We start from the raw sequence: 22229 nt of genomic DNA on the forward strand, positions 1-22229 counted from the left end.
CCTCACATGAAGATTTCAACGCCCCGAGTGAGGTTCGAACCCATATCGACGAGAGGCAAGGGATTTGAAGTCAGCGACCTAAACCACTCGGCTACGGAGGCCCCCTCGACTAACTTTAGATATCATCATACGGCATCATAACATGTTGTGACTGAATCGTTTCAGATAAACACAAACACACTAGTATATTGCAATATTATAAATATTTCAGAACAAAGAGTTACTTCTTTCATACGCAACATAAACAAGTACATCAATTTTGTTTAGGCCAGTGCATGTGATGGCAAAAGTAAATCTGAATTCAATTTTCTGTTATTCATTACATTAATTTTATTTTGTTTTACTGTGGGGACAAACGCGAGACTGTTTTTACATAGTTTAAAATCTCAACGAGAGTTCTCTAATTGTATTCGTTAGCATTTACTTAAATATTTCGTGTAAATATTTATTAATTCAATTACTTTTAAATGAGAGTACTTTTCTAAACTTCGAAATATCGACAACGTCTAAAGGCGAGTCCCTCGTATGGGCCTACGATCACGGCATTGTCGGTGCAGTTCATTGGTTGATAAAACTTACCTTGTCAACAACTAATCCATCATTCCTCATATACCTTAGAATAGGAATGAATGAATCGAATCCTGTTATGTATTATTAGGTTATTTAACATTGCTCTGTACAATACGGTGATATATTTGGACGAGTACCCAGCTGAGAAAACCATATTGGACGAGCCGCTAGGCGAGTTCAATATGGTTTTCTCAGCTGGGTACGAGTCCAAATATATCTCGTATTGTACAGTACAATGTTAAATAACCTTTTTATTCTATATCTATTTTATCTTACTATAATAATAGTTTAAATTAAAAATGTTTCACTGAATATTGTATTCCTGCCTTTTCTAGTTTTTCCCAGCTTGGTATGAGTGCAAATATATATTATACAGAACAATGTTAGACCTTAAATAACCTTTTCATTCTATATTTATTTCACTTCATACGTAATATACGTAATTCATTGAATGTTGTTTTTTTCTGCGTATCATCATTAAAAAAGTATATGGTGCAACCTCTCTACAACAGCCATTTGGCGATTTGGGTGGTAATAATACTTGGCTGAGATATTATGCCCACAAACATTGTCAGCAAGTTTGGTGAAGATCGGATGAAAACTGTTCGACTTAAAAGAGCGGACAAGGCTAAATTCCCCGTTTTTCGAGTAATTCAAGGACTATAATCAAAGAGTGCCTGGTACAATTTGGCTGGTTATCGAAACTGGCCGAGATGTAATGCCCACAAACATTCTCAGCAAGTTTGGTGAAGAGCCGACGAAAACTGAATTATAGAGCAGACATGTTTTGGATGCTGACCGCCCGCTGCCATTTATAATCTTCTCCATTTTGTTTCTTAACCGTTAAACAAAAATACAGAGGTAGCTATTCAGATAGTCAGGGCTGATACCAATTTCTAGGTTTCGTCCGGAACGGCTTCTTTTAGCGACTTTTCAAATATTCCAACATCTGATGGTCCTTTTTACTGTATTTTTAAGTTTTTGATTATTAACGAACGTTTTAATATCTAAATCAGATAGCATTGTTATCCACTGAATCGTTTTTGTGTGTTGTAAACAAAACAACAACAACCCAAATTAAATCCAGATTTCAAGATGCATAATCAAACTCTGTACACAGAGCGCCAACTTCATCCGATTTACATTCGGAACATTTTCACGCGTTTCGGGCTTTATCGTATGTTTAACATGGGACTGTTGAACCGTCCAAATACAGAAAATACAGGATTTTTTTGTACGCGCGTGCGTCCAAATACAGAAAATACGGGATTTTTGTACGCACGTGCATCCAAATACCGTAATATATTGTACGGTCACGTGTTGCAAATGAACATTCGCGATTGGATAGATAAAATAGGTATAGAATAAAAAGATGTATTCTACTTTACAAGAAGAAAAATTATATTCAGTATTGAATACAGCGGTTAATACTCAAGATAACCATTCTGATTAATAACATAGTGGATTTTAAAGAACAGGAATATCTGGAAAGTCTTATCGTACTATACCATTTCAATAATTAAATGCATATCACGATTACGTAACCAAATAATTCTTTCAAAGAACTGTTTATACAGCCGAAGTGGGACTGGATATATGCTGCAGTTACACGTGCATAGCAACAAAAAAAACAAAAATAGTTGAAAATGAGGAACGGCTAAATAGGTAGTGACTCCGTTTGTAATCTGTTAAATCATTATTGTTATAAAATATATTTCGAAGCCGACGTACAACATTATAGTGTCGTAAACTAATACACCGTGAACATATGTCTTCTCACCGAACAATATTCTTAATCGACGTTTGATATCAGATCATTGTTTATGGATGAAAGCTACTTTTGATGGAAGACAAAATATGACTCTCTGTTATTTCCAGATAAATAATTCCGTATATATCATTGTATGTTTTAATGTCAATATGTCTGGAAAATAGCTAAAAAATCGGCTATTATTATTGCTGGATTTTCTTAGATTTAGTGCATTGATCGTAAAAATAAAAGGATCCGAAAATAAATGATTGCTATTGTTAGACAACTAATGGTATAGACACGTTTGGATTTATATAATGCAATAACGGCACAATAAATATGCATGTAAAGAATTCGGTCTTTCAAACACTAAACCGCCTGGATTTGTAAAGAATTATCTCTACACAAAATACATAATCAGAAAATATACAATAGAATAGATTTAGAAAAAATACATTTTAATGTAAAATCAAATAAAAATAAAATGTTTCCTCATGAATACTTGTTTAAATTAGTACAGAGAAACTGACTAGAGATTCTTGAAGACATTTTAGGGGACTGCAATACTAGATATTTTCGTTATAGACTATTTAAACCATTACTGACGTATTGTAACAAATATAAATCGTCTTTATATACAATTTGCTCCAAGTTTGTACATAGAGATATTCTGGATAATGTAATTTTGTAAATAACTATTCAAGCAATCATTTAATATGCCCATCTTCAATATTCCCTTTAATGTATTTTGATGAGGTTTGCAGTGGCACGTATTTTCGTATATATTAAAACAAGCTATAAAGAAGAAAGCAAGTTAAGTTCCATATTCACGTTTGTGTCAGTGATAATTGTCTATTTTATATGTACTGTCTGAATGTTACATACAGGAAAAGGTAATTGGAGTTGTTTTAGCATATATATCTAAGAAAGGTCCACGAAAGCATTTCCGTCGTTCATATGACTGAAAACTTGTTGAGAAAGACGCTAAACCCGAACACACACACACACACACACACACACACACACACACACACACGAAAGCATTTATCAAAATATATAGTACATTAAAACTGAATATAGCTATCTAGTACATTTAATTCATACCAGTTAATATAAAAACATTTACATTCGTCCTATTCGTTTCAATTTTCTATGTACAGCAAAAGGAAAGGCGCCATACTTACAACAACGCTGCTTAGTGATAACGGGCCGTTGTTTTGACGACGTCCGCGTACCGCGATTCATCGATTTGGCAATCCGATGTAAATCATTTCAATTTTCATTCATTAGTTAAAGGTCCAATACTAAGGAAAGTGAACATTTTAATTTCTTTTAAAAAGCACAGAAACTATTTCATTTTATTGGAAAATGAAAGTTGGTATGTAGAAAGTCGAAATAAATCGCAGTATATGTACAATTATTTTTCTATGAAGTATGAAGAAAGTTAAAAAGACCTGGGGGGTCATTCTGTCGATTCATTGAAATTTCAACATAATACACATACATTTCTTTGAGTTCCAAAGACCTTCTGTAAATTTTGACCTGCCAATCTTCATTATTTAGTGTCTTGCAGAAGTCTATGCACTGGCTATGAAAAAAATTGCCAACTCACTTTCCCTTAGTAATGGACCTTTAACAGACAGTATGTAAAGTACTACAGTGTTACGTACAAATGTATATGCCATTGCTGCTCAATGGAAACTTGTTGTTCATTTATTATAACATGAACTTTATTTCCTAAATGTTCCATGAAATCGTGAGCATCTCTCGCCACAAGTTGGTTGCATTTGTAATATATCTTCCTTAATTGATGAATTGCAGAAAACATACTTCCGTGCAGAGTATCGTCATTCATCATTTATCACATTTATTATTGACAAAGTGAAATATATCCACCATTATAAAGATTGTTAAGGATACATGATTTTTTTTCTTTGTGATAAATTGGCTTCATTTGTCTAGCATAATCTTTCATTTCCACTCTGTAAAACTGTTGCCTTGTGTTTATGTAGACAGTATGCGGATTAACAAATTCCCGACTGAAAGCTTGACAAAACACATTACTTAACTGTGCACGTTTTTTTTATCTATTTATGGGACTTAGTCAATCTTATCGAGTTGTTAAGATCTTTATTATAAATCTAAAACAACATTATAAATTTAATCAAGAACAATATTTACCCAGATCAAAAACGAAAAGTCTCAACAATATAACTTCTATATTGCCTGTGAGGAGTAATTGTTATTAAGGCAAGACGATTATACAGCATGTGCTTGTCAAACCAAAATACAATGTCATTTATAATCAAGTACATTACTTTGATAAAAGTTAATTCAGAATGCTGATGATGCGGGAGCAACAGAAATATATTTTATTAAGAATTACGCAAATCATTCTACAAAGAAGATATTTGGAAAGGATGGACTGTTGGCTCCTACACATTCATGTTAATTATCATTTACGAAGTGCTACACATACTTGCCTATGACATGCAACAACTCACAGAAAAACAAATTTAGACAAACAAAAGTAAACTTCATTTTGTATATTGGATGTTAGAATGTTCTCATCCAAAAGAAACTTCTCTTGCAAAGTAGAATCAAGCTGGCTAAATCAAATGCAAATGAATCGAATTCTCTGTGCTTAACAATTATAAAGGTTGCTTTAAAAACAACATTCACATCTATCAAAAGTATTTTAAACCTTGCAACATAAAACAAATTCAAATGCATCTTGAAAAAAATTTAACGAATAAGTTTGTACTGTTTTTATTCCTAATTTCTATTACTTGTTAATACATCTCCAATATCTCTTTGGTTAAAGAAAAACAGTTTTGGGGACAAAGCAGAGATTGTAGTTTCGTTAACATTTGTGTTTATTCACATATCAAACAAATAAATGTACATATAATCTACCATTCCGTCTCCGAGTTTTCTGCTAAACTGGATTACTTCCATGACTGACAGCTAAAACTAATGGAAAACATAACACGACTCTTTATTGTGTCTAGATGAACAATTCAGTTTATCATTTGTTGTTTTATTGTCAATATGTCTAGACATTATTGCAAAACTATATATAATTATATCGAATGGAGATTTTGTTACCACTTAATGTATAGTTCATAGTTATATTAATGAAAATTCATAATACAAGTACTTTCTTATGTAAAATATGACGCTACTTTGGCATTTTTGACGGGAAAACGACAAAATTAATTCATTTTCAATATCAACCACAGACTGAAGTGTATTTTAATAGTTAAACCTTTACTAGTTCATTCTTTGGTGTAATGTAAGACCTTGTTCTCGATGCTTCCGAGGGATCTACTTTTCAGATTTTATTTTTTTTCAAAGCCGTTACGCTTTGTTCAATGGTACAATATCGTATCTGGCTTGTTAAATAACATGTACTACAGTATTTCAACATCGAACTATTAAATTAAATTTATTTTGCATCTAATGAGCTAACAGAAACATCAGTATCAGTGACACAAAGATCAGACATATTCAAATAAAACTAAAACACTGGTCCGATTTTTAAATGATTTCGCATATTAAATGGTCCCTGTGTGACTCTCCATCAAGATGGTTAAATTTATATCGTTTCGTCAAAAGCATGGCCACCAGGGCGTGGGGATCACTTTCCCCGATATGTACATTCTGGAAACTTTATAAATCTTCTTGTCTGATATTGTCTAATAGTATCCTATGTCATCATTCCATAAACATCTTACCACACCCTCACCCCCACCACCAACACACACACATTACCAGTCTGTACCTATTAAATAAAAACTTCTAAAATATTCTTTTCAGAAAACACTGGCACTATTTCAGAATAATTTTAAAGACATTTTTCTTGCATAACAATCTTTCAAAACTGTTCTAGTAAGCAGTGTAAATAAGGTGAGTATTCTAGGGCCTTCATGACCCTCTTGTTATTTATTTTCTCAATTATGATCTCCCTTTCACTGTATAAAGCATCACTGAGAAATGACAAGCGCCTAATAAAACCTTCCAGAGATAACAGTTGTCCACATTGCTGGCACAAAAACAAACAATGATTTTTGTAAACAAATATAATACAAAATACAAAATTGCAAAAACATTCTCATATACGAGTTCGTTTATATATATTTATTTTTTGTTGTACCTGCTAAAAGTAAAGGTACTATATCTAGTTTATGTCAAGGAAGCCAAATACATTAAGTTGGAAGTGTTATATACATGTAGTTGGTTTTTATGTACCTGCAATAAATTTGCAAGTTAGAATCATCACTTCATTACATTTGTGGTTGGCGTCAAATCTTTCAAATTCAGATAAAGCGTCGCACAAACGCAAACCAAGTATTGCATAAAGTTGTGTTGACGGTTCTATTTTTTTTTTTTCTTCTTCTTTTTTTTTAAATACTTTAAGTGTCATCTCTTTGCAGCAACATGAACCGTGCATTACATAATTCCAATTATTGCAGACGATAACGAGCGCTCGGCAGACACATTTCCAAACAACATCTCTATTAATCAGTATAAGAGGTAAAATTGATGCAAAGCTTTAGAGAATGAAAGATTGTTGCCGTTAAAAGGTAGTTAGGAAAACACAATTCATTACTGTAAGATGAATGGGTTGTATTTGTCTCGCCACATTCATTACTGGCGCTTAGTAAAAAGAATGAAGAACATTTACCAGTATCTTCTGTCTTGCTATACGCTTCCATATAACTTCATTGCATTCACAGATTAAATTGTGGCCTGAAACAAACTAACGGCTGCAATTACCTCGCCAGCATGGCATACGATCCCTTCCGTAGATTTTCGATTGATCTTCTTATATTTCGCCCTGGTTTGCCTAAAGCAGTGAAGCAATAGCGGAGAGAATAATTCTGTTACTTCAATTTCACGATCAGTTATATAGAAATGTCCAAAGATACGATTCATTTACAATAATCCATCTAAGAGAGAGATAATGTTTATATTACAATTATTTATTTGAAATATACTGGGGAAGAGTGGTTAAGATCGCTGACTTCAAACCATATGCTCCAATCGAAATTGTTTCGAGACCTCGCTTTAGGTTATATTCTTCATGTGAGGTAGTTATCCAACTGGTTTACGGAAGGCCAGTGGTTCTACATAGGTTCCCGCCAGGGTCGGAAACAATGCCTGGTGGAGTAGCATCATCCACCATCAAAAGCTGGGAATATTTTAGCTTGATATGTGTTGCTGAAAGTAACCATAAATGCGTAAATGTATTTTCATGACGAAAGTTATTGAAGGGTATTTATTTACATAGGTACCTATGGATATTTCTCTTTTGTCATATTATTTTGTAGCAGAGCTAGTGACGTAGTTTTTGCGCATGCGTATATGTGTCAAGAAGGATGGCGTGTAATTGCAACATAGAGGTGCCAAAGTATAATTTTATTGAGAGAATCAATAGATGTTATCATAAAGTGTTGGTATGTAATATGTTCGTTTATTTGATTTATGTATTTTCCATTTATAAAAGTAATTAAATATCTGAAACATTTTGATTGGTTGTTGAACGGTCACGTGGAATTGGATTATGCGCATGGTCTAGTAGGTGTCTACTGGAAAATTTTGTCGCCATTTTATTTATATAGTTTTTTTGTGAAAGTGAAAGGAAATGGAAAACATTGTTTGAAATGGAGTAGGTACGTATATATATATATATATATGGAACTGTTATGTATATGTTATGCTTTATGATGTTGTTGATATCTTGAAGGTAGGGTTTTTTAAGGCTTGATGTTTATATAGCGATAGGACATAGCCGTGGACATATGCACAGGTGCTAGGCACATAATCTAATATATATTTTACTGATAGGCCTATATATGTATATATATGATATATATAGGCCTATTAAGTAAAATATTAGATTATGTGTCTAGCACCTGTGGACATATGTGCATGTGTTTATGGCTGGGAATTTTACACCTTTTATTAATGTTAATAAAAGAAATGTTGTGGCAGTTATGTGTTATTAAATAAGGGTAAGAGTATTATTTTCAGTCATTTTTAGTTAGGAAGTTTGGTTATAAGGTGTGAAGTAGATATTGACCTACTTTATGTTGTTTATATTTATGTACCACGTGATATGTAGCGGCCAATCAGAGACTTTATTTCTCGTGGGCATCTGCGTAAATGATGTATCGCGTCATAAGTTTTACAGAGGCTTTGTGTTTACAAAGCATTTTCTGGTCTCATTGGCCCGTAGGCATTGTAACTGAAAATACAAACTTCAAGTAGGAGCTCTCTATATGTATGTGAAGTTAACTGCATCAGAATACAAGGACTGAAAAAATTATTAAAATATCATTTCCTGAAAAAGAGTTACTTGAGCTGAAAAAAAAAATGAGCTCGGATGAAATATTTGGAAAAAGGAAGTGGCTATTCCTACGGTCCCGTAAGATTAGCCTCACAGGCTATTCCTACGGCTCTCCCGTAAGAGTAGGGAAATAGCCCGCAGGTGGCTATTCCTACGGCTCTAAAAACAGTATTGTATGTCCATCTTGAACTGCATTGTACGGAATTAATTTAAATGGTATATTTTCGAACAAATTGTTTACTTTTCAGTAACACATCAAGAGAGAACTTTGCATGTCAATTTCCAAGAAAAAAATAGTTATATATAAGGTGGTTTTGAAACGAAAAACGTATACGGGTGTTGATTTCACCCGATTCTACTGTATACGCAAATTTTAAGTAACAGGCAAAATCAAGATATAAAATTTAAAGTGATGATTTTTTAAAGAATCATTTTATATAATAAGGTTGTATTCACGAAAAATGTTTGAGAGTGATGATTTGGACAGAATTTATATGCGAAGAAATCTCAAGTGAAAGGCAAAATAAAATCTAAAGTGTTGAATACTTTTTAAAATCCTTTTAAGCTTTTATTAAGAATATATTTCTACGTGTGCATGCCAATTTTCAAGAAAAAAATACTTATACTAAAGTCTAAGTATTAATTAGAAACGAAAAGTATATACGGGTGTTGATTTTGCCAGATGGTTATCGACATGCAAAATTAAGTCATAAAGTCATAAAGATTACAGGGAGCACTTTGGTAAAAATTATTATCATTTCATTTTAAACCACAGTTTGTGGTTCCCATATCTTGCCATCTAAATTAATTGCCTTATTTTTTCAGTTCACTTGGAGACAATCGTCTTTAAGATATGTAAGTGCTATTTTGCATTGTTTTAAAGAAAAGGAAGTAATATTCAAATCACTGAACTTAGCGCAAATATCGGTTAAAAACCAATAATTACCGGTATGTTGTTAGTACCAGGTAAATAAATGGTTTATAGCGGTGGAAGAACAATTCATCAGATAATAGTTTGTACTGTTTTTCAAGGAATTTGTTTAATTTTTAAGAGTTTTACTTCAGTTTAGACCACAATTACTGCCTGTGCTTGTGAACATGTAGAAAATATTATAAGTCTTCTTATAAAACAATGCATTAGATAAGGAGTTTCACATTCTAAGTACATTTTCATATGTTTTTATTCAAAAGGGGAAATCTGGGTGAATTCGCCACTTTCGGGTGGTGATCAAATATTCATGCATTAAGGCTCTCATTGCCGGACAGTTACATATTGTAGACATTGTAACTAAAAAATTAAAACCGGAATTTTTAACATTTTGACTCCAAATATATATTGCTAAGTGCATCAGATAATATATATACAATATTAAAATGCCGTGTGTTATTTTTTAAAAGACTACAAACTCTTATGGAATTTTTTCCCAGATTGTTCATGGTTGTTGCATTTGATTTTGACACAAAAATACAACCCCATGCAAATTTAATTTGGAATGTTTGTGCATGTATCACTGACCACAGGTAGCCAGAAAAACCACTGCAACACTACACTAACTCTATTGATTTATATTGGGAGATAAGATGGTTTTTATTGTACATTATATCACAGTTATGTAACTGTAAATTATGTGTGAACAGATATAGAACAAATTGGATAAATTGATAGTGTTTGAATTTTTGTGTATATTTCACTGACCAGGTAAAATTTCAACATAATTCCCTAAGACTTTGTTCTTCATGGTCTGCTTTACAATACGCTGTAATTATTTTTTTACATGACTGAATATATAACCGAGTTTGACTTCATGTAAAATTGCAAATTTTGTCATTTTGGCCAGAGAAAAATATAAAATAAAGGCATAATACAGGTAGTGAAATGCAAATCCTTTTACATGCATATTTTCAAATACATATTTACAACATTATTGTGGCAAAATTATTGATATTATAGTTACCACTTAGCCATTGTTTATTTTTTATGAAAATGTGCATGGAAAAAGTTGAATAGAATGGCGGCACTTTAATCACGCACCAAGAAGCAGCTGATTGGGCGAGCTGTGTGAAAGTTTTACACATTTAGCATAATACTGTTCTACCCCCCGTCCCATAGACTGGTCCCCTGCGAACTTTTAAAAAGTACGACAGGTAACCACCAGCGACTTCTGTAGCCTGATTGGCTGATGGGATTTTGGTAAACAAATATGGCGGCGGCTGAGGTAAGCTTCCGAGAATTTTTATTTTCTGACGAAATGTAGGTTTGTTCAAATCAATACAGGCAGTTACAAATCCCATTTCATTTAAATGTTATAGATTTGCTGTTCTTCATTGTTTGTTTAATGTTAAATAGACGAAGGTCTTAAAAATACGCGTAAATAATGGCATACTGCCGATTCGCCCCCAGTCTACTCGCTCTTGCTTTGACAGTTCGTCCCAGAATAATTGATTTAATCATTCATTTAATTATCTAAGTTCAAGTCTAACGCCTCATAGATATTTGTTTTTCATACAAATGTATAGATTCTTAAAAAAACAAATGGAAAGAGGCATTTTTGATGGTAACTTACTTCAGCTTTTCCCAATAATTACCAGTCTAAATTTACTAAATTATAACATACCCAGACTGGTAGACATAGGGTCAAGGGATCCGGTTACCGCATCTGTTTGTTTATAAATATGATACGTATTTTTAATTTTGACACTTATAGATTCAACAACAACAAAATTCACTTTCATTTGAGCTGCACCATGAGATTGAGAAGACCAAAATATATTCATAATCATAGCTTCTATGCGGTCTAAACAGCTGATCACATGTATTTTATCTGACTGAGGGTATTTTATTGTATTTTATTTGACAGGGGTAGCCGAATTCAGAGATCTATGTATAGATCTAACCAAAATAGTGATTTTGCAACCGGCATGAATCCATGTTCGCTAACGGTTTCTCTGATTGCAAGAGGCGTTGAATGCGAACAGCATGGATCCTGACCAGACTGTACGGATGTTGGTCACAAACACACTATGTTGGTTTTCTCATGGCACGGTTGGTTTTGCTATTTTTACATGTACAGACTACCAAGTGTTGCTAATTTATCAGCACATATCACAACAGTTCATGATGTATTAAATTTTGTTTCGTTGAAATATTTACAATATATTTACAAGTGTCACCGTCACATATATAATATATAGGTTGCCGTTTTGCATAGATTCTATGTCTTTTCAGTTAACTGTTATCATCTGTTATTGCAGATTTGGGAACTAATTGCACTTTTATATTCTATATAAATGAAAGTGTTAGGATGCTCTAAAATGTCTGTGTTGCTGTGGGGTTACTTCTTGTGGTGTAAGGAAACACGCTTACTTCAGTAAGAATTCTAGGTTCAAATCCTAGCAGGAAGCCCTGGCATACAGAAAAAATTGTATTAACTATTTACTTATTTCTGTAGAATGTAATAATTTATTCATTATGATTATAAGCCTAAATATTGACAGCTTGAATTTTCTTTGTATTTTTGTCATGTCTGTGTTGGCAGAAATGGGGGAAAGCATCTATATTAGAGCACTGCAGACAAACAATATTTTTTATAATTTTTATTATTAAAAAAAAACAAACAACATTTCATTTTCCCTTTATAAGTCATTTTGGTTTTAATTTATATGCACTGCAGGCAAAGTAATTTTTGAGTTGGGTAAAGTTGAGCATATTTAGCTGAAATCACCCATCTCCACTTATTTGAAAAATCTGTATTGTTTCACAACGTGATCTTAGAATCTAATATCTAATTTTTGCAATCGGTAGAGTTTGTACTAGCTCGGTTCTAATCATTCACTTACTGCTGCCGCCATTTAGAATTAAGTCAAGTGCATATTTGATTGACTACACTCCCCATTACAGGAGGAGCATGTTCTTAGCTTGTGGCCTCAACACTAGTGTTGCACGACTCGCGTTTGATTGGTGGTAGTGTTAAAATTCCTCTCGAGTCTCGACTAGGGTTGGATATCGTTAAGGACGAAGCGGTCCGATACCAATACCGATACCAACGAAACGATACGGTATTTTTAACGATACCGATACCAAGCTTTGAAGTACATCACATAAGCAATGATTTGGTTAGTATTAAATACACCCTTTTAAGTAGTTATACAGAAAAAATTGCTTTGATATATAAACATTTTAAGTCTGTTAATTTGATGTTGTACTAGAACTATGAAAAAGTAAAAGAAATTAACATATCTTACAGACTAGAGTTTTTCAAAAAAAAAAAAGAGTAGATACGTCGCTCAATAAGGACTCACTGACTGTAGTAATGCTTGCTCAGCACTGACGAGAACTGTTAAATTCAACACTTACTAGCTTTCAAATTAACCCATTTAACAAGTCAGACTCATTGTCACTCATGATAAATCTTCAACCAGGTTAACTAGTAATGTATTTAAAGTGCAACATTTTTTTCAACACAATTTTCATTGAAAAATAACCCTGAAAACGCTTGAAACGTATTTCTATTAGTTCGCGAAAACCGATGACTTGTTTACGTAGGTTACAGCTTAGTTTCGTAACTTTTTTTTCAAATAATTTTTTTTTATCATTTGTTTTGATAGAATATGACAAAGAGCAAAAAATGTCGTATATTTTGCAATTAAGTATGATTTACGTAGTTTAAAACGACGGGAAAAGAAGTTTTGATAATAATATTTAGCATACGAACTTATTCGCAAGACCAGCTCTCCATGTTACTCGGAGCGGTGTCACAGTAAACAATGTTGATCGCGTTATTACTGTGTTTCAAATACTAATTGCTTATTTTCTGCTTTCTTTTGCCGCGGATTTGGTAATTATTTTGTTTATTTACTTTTATGGAAATACCGAAATCGGAACCGGTTCTTTACGAAACGGTATATACTGGTACTTTTCGAAGTGATTATTCGGTACGGTACCGATACCGGGACCCGGTATCCAACCCTACAGTCTCGACTCTACCCGAATCAAACGCACCCCTGGTTTGCTGCTGACACAGAAGCTGAGGAAATTGATCGGTTATGATGGGAAATATATGGTAGAGACGTTTGTAATATCAAAATAATTATATTTTTCACTGGGCTCATGATTGAATTAAAATTTTAGCATCTTATTACCTTTGTTGATGACCAAAGGTGGTATTTTTAACCTCCCTTTGCAACTATGGCATTGTCGTAAAGTTTCCATTTTGAGAAAAAGTTAAGCTCGGGCCTGGATAAAACATGTCATTTAGCAGAATTTAAATACAACATAACATTCTCAAGTTTCCACCTACATTAGATTATAAGGGAAAACATGTAAACGACTGCATTTTGATACATTTTATTGTTATATTTATAGCTTGTACGTGCGCTTTTAGTTCCTTCGGCTAAGCAATGTGGCGGGGTTTTTGGGGAGGGGGGTAAAATCACAATGGGCATTTAGATAAGTGTTGGTTGTGAAACAGAATTTTATCAGCTCTAAATCCAATTTTAGTTATTTATGTAATTTGTTTATTAACAATTGAATGCTGTAATACCCTTATTGTCGAGCCCGCTTGCGGAAGCGAAGACATAGTTGTCCAAATGGCTGTTCGGTGTATGTGCGTGCGTCAGTGGGTGCATCCGTCCGGGTTTGTTTGTCCGGACCATAACTTTGACATGCATGGAGCAATCTTGTTTATATTTGGCATGAATGTAAACCTCAGTGAGACGGAGTGTCATGCGCAAACCCCAGGTCCCTATCTCAAAGTTCAAGGTCACACTTAGAGGTCAAAGGTCAAATTCAATAATGACTTTGTCTGGAGCATTTCTTCTTCATGCATGGAGGGATTTTGATGAAACTTGGCACAATTGTTCACCATCATGAGACGGAGTGTCCTGCGCAAGAATCAGGTCCCTAGGTCTAAGGTCAAGGAGGTCATGCTTAGAGGTCAAAGGCTACAAGAATGACAACTTTTTGCGGAGCATTTCTTCTTCATGCAAGGAGGGATTTTGATGTAACTTGGCACAAATGTTCACTACCATGAGACGGAGTGTCGTGCGCAAGAACCAGGTCCTTAGGTCTAAGGTCAAGGTCACACTTAAGAGGTCAAAGGTCAGATACAAGAATGGCATTGTCCGGAGCATTTCTTTTTCATGCATAGAGGGATTTTGATGTAACTTGGCACAATTGTTCACCATCATGAGACGGAGTGCCATTCGCAAAAATCTAGAATTACTTCCCTTTGTTGTTACTATAAATAGTATATTGTAACTTTTTCATTACTGGTCACAGGGAAAAATCAAGACCACTTTTCTGTAGTACAACATGCATGTTACATCCAATTTTGAGATGTATTTTGACCAATCTCTACTGGTTAGAATTTTTGTGTGGACTAAGAATTTTTTTTTTTTTTTTTTTTTTTTTTTAACGTTTACTTCCCTTTGTTGTTACTACAAATAACTTATATTGTAACTTTTTGCAATCTTTTTTTTATTTGGCATAAATGTTTGCCTCGATGAGACAGAGTGTCGTGTGCAACTCCCAGTCCTTTTGACAGCTGACGGGCTCGACATGTTGCCTGTGGGCATCTAGTATTTATGTGCTGTCCTGGTTTTTTGCGAGTTGATTTTTATAATTTCCAATGAGCTTGGCCTTCACTAGTGCAGTGGTTTCTATAATTTGAGATGTATTTTGACCTATCTCTACTGGTTAGAATTTTTGTGTGGACTTAGAATTTTTTTTTTTTTTTTTTTTTAACGCTTACTTCCCTTTGTTGTTACTACAAATAACTTATATTGTAACTTTTTGCAATCTTTTTTTTATTTGGCATAAATGTTTGCCTCGATGAGACAGAGTGTCGTGTGCAACTCCCAGTCCTTTTGACAGCTGACGGGCTCGACATGTTGCCCGTGGGCATCTAGTATTTATGTGCTGTCCTGGTTTTTTGCGAGTTGGTTTTTATAATTTCCAATGAGCTTGGCCTTCACTAGTGCAGTGGTTTCTATAATTTGGCAGCCTTTATAGATTTAGCAATAAACATTCATGTTCAATAATGCCAGTGCTGTTGTGCTGAGTATACCGTAAAAAAAAACCATATCTTCTCTTTTGGTATCCCTAAATTCAGGACTAAAGATTTGCTCTTGTCCAAGTGTATATTTATAACGCAATCGTCAATATATAACATATGGGTTATAACTTTCTTGTTTATATTGAGTTATACATTATATTGAATAGCATACGTCTCCACATATTTCATATATCATTTGCTTATCATGCGCAGTGTATATTTGAGTACATATTTGTTGTAGTGAGTTATTGTTAGACAATAACAGTAGGTTAATTCATGTCTTTGAAACCTGTAACTTTCCCACAGCTTCCTGTTTTGAAAACTTGTTAAACAGACAAATAAAAAACAGAAAAACCTAATCAATTTTATTGGCTATATTTTCTCAGTATGTCATGAGGTTCTGTATAAGGTTCTTGCACTGTAAAAAGAAGATCAATTTAATGATATAAATAGATGCAGCAGACTTATTTGTAACAAGATTTCATTTATTCCCGTTTCAACTGAATGGAAAATGTAAGAAACTGCCCTTTCTATTAAGAACTTTATGCTTCCTCAACTAATTTAACAAGACTGACTGCACATTTTAAACAATATATTACAAGCGTTTAAAAGTCTGTTTCGGTTATATCGGTTTATTTTGCACAAGTTTTTCACACTTTCGCAAAGCATTGCTAATACCCAGTGTTTGAGTTATCAGAGACGGAAAATAAGACAAAGAAACATAGATCAGATCACATTAGACGTTTCTTAGTCATAGAGCAAGAGAACGGTACATACTTTGACACGGTTGGCAAATTTGGAATTATATCAAGAAGGTCGGTATGCCATAAAAATCATTGCCAATGTTTGTCTGTAAGAGAGTAATTTACTGCTACAGGAAGAAGAGTAAATATCCCTTATGATTACAGACAATTGACCGAATTTTGTTACTTTTATTGACACCGCTTACGATGCTTGCCAAAACTTATGATTAGCTTGGTATGCTGTGTTCTTACTCATCGTGTCTTTTCAAATCTTACACTGTAGTTGATACTTATTTTCTATACATCAACGCAACGTAATTGTATAACGATCCTCCTTCAACGCGTAACTAAAGTAGACTGTAAGGTAATGGACGGCATACGACATAATTTAGACTTTATTTTAGCTCGTTTACATTTTTAACCTAGAATAGTGCTAATGTATGTTTGTTTTCTGTTATAGCCTCAGTGGATTCTTTAAAAAAAAAGAATTACTAAAAATCTATTTAAATCAGTTTTGTGAAACAGCTTTTTCCGTAAATTATTCCTAAGAAATATCATAAATCAAAGACTTACCCTAAGCCCTCTTCACACAAGGGAAACAGTATGTTTATAGAGTGGAATTGTTGACTAAACACCGTTTGACAATCATAATATTGTCCATGTTATATCAATGCAATGGAAAAAAGCTATCTATGTTACCTGCTTAGCAGGATTACACAGTCATGCATCTAAAATTGGTTTCGATTTTCTTATATTTCTAGATATTTTCCCATATTTTGACGCATATATATTGGTAGCAGAGATTGTTCTCTTTCCAACTTTATCAACATACTTTACCTTGAGAAATTAAAAGATTTTGGTCTTTACTTAGTTTCCTTTACAAACTGCTTATCCTTGCAGTAATTATACATGAGTTCGCCATACCTAGAGGTAAAACGTGCATGGTTTGCATTAGATACTATGTACATAGTCACCTCAGTCTTCAATAAAGTTTTAGCGGTGTTGCCCCCATTTCTTCCAAATATTTTACCCATTTTTAGCTCAAATAACTTTTTTCAGAAAAATTAAAATAATGATATTTTAAAATTGTTTTCAGACTGTTTACTTTGATGCAGTTAGCTACACATATATCTAATATAGAGAGTGCTTACTTGAAGTTTTTTATCTTTAGTTCCAGTGCCTAATAAATTCAAACTTTTGTGAAGCTGGCCCCTGATCATAGACAGGCGACATGTTATCTGTGGCACATGTTTGGCTTGTTCATTGTAGTGACTCGTAACGGGAACTGGCAAACTAAAATTAAAGAAAGTGATTTTTTGTTACTTTTAATCGTGGTGAATAATTCATCGTTATTTTTTAGGCAAACTAGAAATGTATATATTATAAGAAAATGCGAAAGTAACTTTAATTTTGTTATCATGTTACCACAAGTAACATGACGTTTTATCCAAGCTTCAAGTATAAATAAAAAAAAAAAACATTACGTCTAATAACACGAAAACTGTCCAGACCACAATAAATCTTTGTTGCACATTTGTATATAGATCTGTCAATAGATCATTTAGAGATAAACACGGAGACACATTTTCCTATAAAACATCTCTATTACATTAAAGTAGTATTGAAACAACGCTGAACAGTGAAAGGTGACCGCCATTAACAGACAGTTTTGGAAACAAGATTCTTTGCTACGTAATAAATTGGCTTTATTTGTCTAGCCAGATCCATTACATTCCTTTTAGAAATGGTTTGTCTATCATTGTAGCTGTAGACAACAGTATTCCCATTCCTATTAGAACATGCATTATTATTTTATTCTATAAACAAATTCTCGTGAAAAAAAAAAACAGAACGTATCACTTGACATGTTTTACTGACCTCTCACAGTTCATAACTAAATAGATTATATATAAGGACTGTCATTAAACATGTTTTGTTTTCCGTTCTGAGGTTGAATTAAATAAATGTTAAAACATTTTACAAGAAGGAAACATATCATATCGTTTGAAACATATAAAATGTGTAAAATACCCGTCAATATGCATGAAAAACTTTCTCTAAACTGGTGTAAAATTACCCTTAGTAAACATTGTTTTTAAAAATAGCGCAATCAACAAAATATATTAAAGCTGCTGTAAGAGATGAAATTTTCATCCGTTTGACCTCACATATTACATGCTTTTCTCACTTAATCATATACAATTATCGACTTTTTCATAGGTTGATATCAGGATTTATCAATCCGAAAAGAGTTATATTCACCGAGCCGAATAACTCTTTTCGGGTTGATAAATCCTGATATCAACCTATGAAAAAGTCAATAATTGTTTTATTACATGGATGAATGTATAGTCACGTCTGTTATTACAATTGTATCTTTAATAAAGAAATAAGGAAATAAATATAAATTTAGACCATATCAGATTGATATTGGTGTTCCAAGCACCTACTTCAATCTATTTTTATTTTCTTACTATTCATAACGCAAGATAAGTTGATATGATATGTACTCATTACTTTTCGAACCGTTTTTAGCCAATCAGAGAAACAATAGAATACAGTCATGTAATAATCTTATTTATTTTCACGCATGAAATATTTCAAAATATCTAAAACTACATTCAAATTTGGTATCAAACATTTATTACTATTATAATTCAAAATAATCCCAATAAGTTTGGGCACAACCTCAAAACACTGCGGGTTTGCAAAACCGCTCAGCGTATGTCGGGTTTATATTAACGGCTTCGTTATGGGCTACGTTGCACAGTTGAAGTCGCAACGAAAGTTATTTAAGCTATACGAGATCTTCAAACAAAACACAGATCTACCCAGGTAATATCCGTGTTCAGTTAGAACTCAAGTTTATAGATAAATTTATAATTGATTTATTTCAACACGAGAAATGGACATTTGAGCCGCGCCATGAGAATACCAACATAGTGGCTTGGCGACCAGCATGGATCCAAACCAGCCCGCGCATCCACGCAGTCTGGTCAGGATCCATGCTGTTCGCTTTCAAAACCTATTGCAATTATAGAAACCGTAACGAACAGCATGGATCCTGACCAGACTGTGCGGATGCGCAGGCTTGTCTGGATCCATGCTGATCACAAAACCACTATGTTGGTTTTACCATGGTGCAGCTCATTTGGCTTTTGTAGATATTGTATAGTTGACAGCAGAATTTCATAGAAAACAAAGATAACTCTTTATTTGCCTAGATGAACAATTCTAGTGCATTTGTTCCACTGTTTAATGATTTATGAGGCATTTGTATCCAGCCGGTTATGTGTGACAGACATGCAGCTTCGCCTAAAGTTTTGCTTGAAAATGGTGGTAGTTATTATTGTTAAGGGAATAAAAGCATGCCAGATTTCATACTGGGAATCGCGACAGGAGAGTTATATCTTTATCTGTTATCACTATGTTAGATATGTTTGAAAGCCTATACTGTGGTTTCCTTAAATATATCATACAGGAATGTATGGATTTTGCATGTCATTTCCTGTTATGACATTTGTAAATTCTGGGCAATTACCCGCTGAGGCTTTAACAGAAAACAAACATGCATTAGCGGTATTCTAGGTTAAAAATGATATATTTTTCAGGTAGGAAACATTTTGTACTTTTAATTCTAACCTTGAAGATGCATCTTTAACTGATTAAATCAAAGTAGTGATTTATTTTCAGCTATTTCGCAGAATTGTCATTGCTATTAACTAAAGATAAAGCAAAATAGTACCTGTTTCACGCATGGTTGTAAATATGGATCACTTTTTCATGTAAATCTGTTTTGTTTAACTCTCGAGTATTACATATACATTATACGGCTTTTCTTTTGTAACGCTGACGGTTTTTAAATCAGATTTTCATTTTTAACGCAAAAGTATATTTTCATAAATCTTCGTAAAATGCTTTGTTTAGATCATCACCTAACATAAGGAAAAGGCTACAATGAAAATGATAGCCGACAAAAAAGGCATTTGGCCTCATAAGCTTGCGCAATATTTGTAGCTTTTTTCTTATGTTAGGCGATGATCTAATGAAAGCATGTTAAGAAGACTTATGCAAATATCTTGCTAGACAGATGCAACCAGTTCATATGAGAGTAATAAATTGTGTTTCCTAACTGTCTATAAAATGGCGGTTATCGTTCGTTGCGTGATTCATTTGATTCGTCATATGCATTCACATTTCTGATGGAGAAATCGCTTTTTCCATAAAGCAGTCCTTTCTTCAGTGTAGGTTTGTGAATCTTAGATGAATTTCCTTGGCTATATGAAATATAAGATAAATGATTTGAAATTAATTGTATCAAATTTTAGTTTAAAGACTTGCTCTAAAACATTCATTCAAATTTTGTGACATTACGAGAGTTTGGGCATAACTTGATGACTTGCTATAATCAATAATATAAAACTGAGATAAACTATTAATTTCCCATTGAGTTACCAATAGAGACATCAATACACCACCTTGACACAGGCTTCTGAAGAAAAAGCAAGTACCTTCCCTTTAGAAAGCTAACCTGAATAAACACAAAAACCTCTGCAAACGGATCTGTGTCCTTTTTCTGTTTTTAACCTCTGTATTGCATTTTGCTAAAAGTGATGTGGTTGATTCTCAAGCAAAATTTGACCATTTCCGTTCATCCATACCAGTTCTATAAAATGTGGTTACTTTTGCCAGTTTATCAAATATATCGTGAAATGAGGGACCGCTTTTCTCATGTCAAGCGTACACTTCCTTTAGTTGTGTAACGAGGAGCATGTTACTATGATACCTTATTATAAGTTAGAAATAAGATTGCTGAAGTGTTTCTGCATATGCGCGTGATCAAACATACTTTAGTATCTACTATAGTAGGTGGGCTGGTAGAAATTTGCTGAATATGCTTCTGTCGTCCACTCAAATAAAGCCAAAATCAGTATAAAGAGTAATTTTACTGCTTAGTAATGGTCATTTTCTTGACTTCAGACAAGTTGTTGAGTACATTGGTGTAACAAACCCATTTAGATTGATCCTAATTTTATGTTTTACTCGATATGATCTGGTATTTTGTCGCTAATGTGAGAGCCTTTCTCAGCGGGGAGTATTTTTATTTACATTGTCTTGTCTAACTTGTTGAAAATAGCGTAAATGCGAGTTTGGTGCCCCAAACGCGTTTAAACCCCAAGTTTCCTTTATATTATTCTTTCCTGCTTGTTTGTGCGTCTTTGGCGGTACTCCACAGTGTCTTTTCTTCGTTGTATGTATGTTAGTTCTGTGTGTGTTTGTCTTTTTTATGTGACTGCCTGTACCGATGTGGTTTACGTTGTAGGGTTACTGCGTTTAAGGACAGTGACTTTCCCTTTGCAATATTCATCCTTGCTCAACTTTCCCCCAACACCCGACCCTTTTATCCACCACTTACCCCTCCTCCCCACTTTTTGTATTTTGCATATAATTAGAATGTAGACGTTGGGTTTTTGGAGCTACACGTACACAACATTTGTTCCGTTAGATACGAAAGACTCGTGGTGACATTTCAACTTCATTATTTCACGATTTCTGCTTCCTGATTTCACGATTTCCACTTCATGAATTCACGAATTCACGATTTCTGCTTCCTGATTTCACGATTTCCACTTCATGAATTCACGATTTCACGATTTCCACTTCATGAATTCACGATTTCACGAATTCACGATTTCACGAAAAAACTTCACGATTTCTTGATTTCACGATTTCTTGATTTCACGATTTCCACTTCATGAATT

The 22229-nt window shown here is 33.6% G+C and overlaps 1 protein-coding gene across 1 annotated transcript in view; it reads right to left on the minus strand.

Moving 5' to 3' along the window:
- Nucleotides 1-657: 657 nt before the first annotated feature.
- LOC128556971 (uncharacterized) overlaps nucleotides 658-22229 on the minus strand; it is a 38901-nt gene continuing 17329 nt past the window's right edge. The window contains exon 2 of the mRNA XM_053543222.1: nucleotides 658-969. The gene's annotated coding sequence lies outside the window, so the exon portion shown is untranslated. The remainder of the gene's footprint in view (nucleotides 970-22229) is intronic.

Source organism: Mercenaria mercenaria, chromosome 5, assembly GCF_021730395.1.
Source record: "Mercenaria mercenaria strain notata chromosome 5, MADL_Memer_1, whole genome shotgun sequence".
Taxonomy (NCBI): domain Eukaryota; kingdom Metazoa; phylum Mollusca; class Bivalvia; order Venerida; family Veneridae; genus Mercenaria; species Mercenaria mercenaria.